Here is a 4,016-nt window from a genome sequence, read left to right on the forward strand (position 1 = left end):
GTGCCTCACACACAATTATCTCTAAAAAGCCAATAATTAAACTTAAAATAATGTTACATGTATAGATACACATAATTTTAGCATTGATTTTGAGCAAAAGTCAATAACATATATTATGTATAACTATGGTCTATACTAACATTTTTTTTAACAATATATCAACACATTATATTTATTGTATACGTAAAAGTAATTTTTAGTAATAAACATTGTATCATTATAACATGAGTTGCAATTTTATTTTCTAGTGTCACTTTTTTATTTTATTTTTCTCTTCATTTTTTATTATGTCATTTGTAACAATATTTTTTTTTTTACTTTTATTTATTTATTTATTTCTTCCTATCATACACCAAATTTGGGATGTATATTTTCTTTAAAAAAATTGAGATGGTTAAATTTACAAATTATGGTTCACACACGGTGAAAAAATAACACTTAATAACATAATTTTACATTAATATTGGACTTAAACACTAGATGTCCCAAAAAAAAAAATGTATGATGACATTTTTGAAATTATTGTTAACTTTACTGTTGTCGGTCAATTGATGTAGAGTATTACTTTCTACATTAGTTCAACCTTTAGTTGGTGTTGAAAGTAATATTCCAAATTGATTAAATGATAATTGATGTAGAATGGTCTTTAATTTATTACACCTTAGACTCCCATTTTTTAAGTTATAGACTTATAGCTCTCATTGTCTCCATTTTTCCTTTTCGCAAACCCCCCACTATAATTTTCAACGTCTAATAAACACTTTTCTTGCCCTCCACCACCTTCATTCTTGCTCGCTCCCAAGCATGCTTTTTAACCCTAAAACTTTATTGTTCATTTGTTACCTATGTTTTTATTTGGTCGATTTTGGTTGTTGGTAGTGAAAATGTGGGATTATTTTCAAAAACTTTTGTTCGATTATTATTAGTTAAGTGTTATTTGATTAGTTTTGATAGATGCACGTGAATTGTGTGACACCCTCTACCCCAACATAATTACAATAGATATAAACCATCTATATATAAATTCTTTCTTAGTCTAATATAAAATAATTATCTCAAGTATCATTGGGTAAAAGATGCACATTCATAATTTTCAACTGTAAGTATCAAATTGTCAAGAAATAATAAAATAAAGATTATAGATTAATCCCAGTAAAGGTGGCAGGGCCTCCTAGTTAGGAATTAACTTATAATCTTTTAGTAAAATTATAATATGACAAAAATACACACTTTCAACATAAATAACATAAAAATTACAAAAGAAAAATAATAATAATTTTAACAATAAGTCTAGCTAATCCCGATGTCACATCCTATCAGAGCGAAACCCAAACAGAAGCCTAAGCTTCACCACCAACATCCTTAGCCTCATGCTAATTATCTGCATCATAATTTAAATATACACAAAAATGACAAGGGAGTGAGAAACTTCTCACTCAGTTGCAGATATAGAAATAAAAGTTAAATAGCACACACACACGCAATATAATTCACATATATAATCAATCTCACATATATGCTTATGTATAATGATTTTCTTGACTTGACTCACTAATGTATGCATGTGGCGCCATACGGAAGTTCACATATCATCATTGGTGACCCGAAGGCACACCTATACAATTGTCGGTGACCCTAAGGTACACCTATCATTGGTGTTCATACACCTCGTTAGCATATCGTGGGTGACCCAAAGGTACACCTTGTTAGTCGTGGGTATGCGGCCTCAGCGGCACACCTGGAGTAATATGTGCATATGATGCATGTCATACATTCACAGACTCAACCTTTAGCATGTTACACATATCATATTCATATTTCATAATTAAGAATTATTTCAATAATCCAATTTAATAGTCCAATAGTCCAACAGTCCAAACAGTCCAACAGTCCAAACAGTCCAACAGTCCAATAGTCCAACAATCTAACAGTCCAGAGGTTGCTTAGGTATCATATTTTTCAAAAATAATATATTAAGATCTTTTAAGTAAAGTAGGAAGCTTAAAAAGTAATATAAGATAATAAGGAGGTTCAGCCTTCCATTTAAATAATAGATTACAAATTTATAAATACTTAGGAGGCTTAGCCTTCCATTCAAATAACAGATTCTAATATGTAAATAAATAAGATATAAAACAAAACACATCAATAATACATATTCAAAGAAATAAACAACAGGCAAGGGATCGGGAGCCAATCCAACAAACAGACTATTTAACAATTATTTCTACACCCCCAAGCAAGGTTTCCCACTCCCCCCCTTACCTGGATAAATAGGAATTTGGGCAGAATCTCCTCTCTTTCTCCTTAAACCGGAACCGGAACTAGAGCAGAACCTTCTCTATTCTCCTCCTCTTTTCACAACCTAGGCAGAACCTTCTCTCTTATTTTCTCTTTCTATCTCTCTAGAATTTCTTCTCTCTAAACTTTTCTTCTCTCTAGTTATGAATTTTCAAAATCCTTAGGTCCCTATTTATAGAAATTTTGAAGTTACTATGCACTATGCACTATTCATTAAAATAATATTATAAATTACTATGCACTATTCACTATTCATTATTATATTCAAATTAATTAAAATTTTGAAACGGAAAGAATCCGCAGCCCACGTTTCAGCCGCCCCTTCACTGTGCAATTGCATAGTAAAATACTATTCATTAAAATAATAATATAATTACTATTCATGAATAGTAAAATACTATTCATCCAAATAATTTGAATTTTGCGTAAGCGCTTACGTTTTTTCAAAATTACTATTCATATGAATAGTAAAATACTATTCATAAATACGTATTCGTAAATAGTAAAATACGTATACATAAATAGTAAAATACGTATACCTAAATAGTAAAATACGTAAATAAAATACTTATTCACATAATAAATACATAAAAAATATTTCTTTTTATTAAATAAAATTTGGGATGTTACAAATTGTAAGTTAAAATTAAATGACTCTCGGAAGAATTTTGTTAAAAGGCCTTAAAACTTAGTTTAGATTGGCTTGTTTAATGACATTGCCTTCGCTAGTGGTTTGATGTTAACTAATTTTAGATTCCCTATATAGCCTAAATTAAAATTTAGCAACAAAATTAGGCTATATGAAAAAAAAAACTATATTAAAACTTAGCAACTAAATTAGGCTATATGAAAAATTAGCTAAATAAAAACTATATTAAAACATATATAAAAATTTAGCAACTAAATTAGGCTATATTAAAACTTAGCAACTAAATTAGGTTATACGAAAACTTAGCTTAAATAAAACTAGAATATTAAAGCTTAGCATCTAAATTAAGCTACATTAAAACTTAACAACTAAATTAGGTTATAATAAATCATTATTTGATATTTTTATGTTATTAATTTAAACTAGAGAACCATTGACTCGAGAACATTGATCAATTAGGGGAACTTCGGACAAAATTTTTCTTTGAGATTACTTAAAGATAACTTTTATTTAGTTTACTTTTTAGAATTCATTTATAAAGTTTAGACTATATTTAAGTACGTAGTTTAGAATTCATTTGGGTAGTAAAGAAATTATTTAAGTAGTTTAGGATGTATTTACTTAGTTTAATTATAACTTACTTTGTTAGTTTAGAATGTATGTAATTTAGATTTTGTTAGTTTATGATGTAGTGATGTTGTAGAGTGAACATTATGGTAATTTTTGTGTCAATTGATCATGCCGGTTGCAATTTGTTGTTAAAGGTTTGGAAGAGTGATAAAAAAAATCCTATTTTTACAAAAGAAATTAAAGTGAGTATATTTTATACCATAATAATTGATGTAATCTGTTATGATTAAAATCAATACAGACAACCATCATTTTTTTTTGCAATATCCTTAGAGTATACAACCCAATCAAGAATGTTGCAACATCATTGTTTTCCACCAATATGAGTGCACCCTCCATCCCCATGAACTACCCACCACCCCACCTCCTCTCCGAGATAAAGCCTCAACGACAAGGTGCAACGTCCCACGGCTTTTTGACCAAAGTAGGGTTGTAT

The 4,016-nt window shown here is 28.9% G+C and overlaps 1 long non-coding RNA gene across 1 annotated transcript; it reads right to left on the bottom strand.

Moving 5' to 3' along the window:
- Window positions 1–1,065: 1,065 nt before the first annotated feature.
- On the bottom strand, window positions 1,066–2,950 carry LOC145956911 (uncharacterized). Its single transcript, XR_014433293.1, has 2 exons — window positions 2,266–2,950; window positions 1,066–1,381 (listed from the first exon to the last, which is right to left on the bottom strand). It is a non-coding gene; the product is annotated as an uncharacterized LOC145956911 (long non-coding RNA).
- Between the last annotated feature and the right edge of the window lie 1,066 nt (window positions 2,951–4,016).

The sequence above is a fragment of the Cajanus cajan genome, chromosome 4 (assembly GCF_000230855.2).
Source record: "Cajanus cajan strain Asha chromosome 4, NIPB_CcT2T_4, whole genome shotgun sequence".
Lineage (NCBI taxonomy): Eukaryota > Viridiplantae > Streptophyta > Magnoliopsida > Fabales > Fabaceae > Cajanus > Cajanus cajan.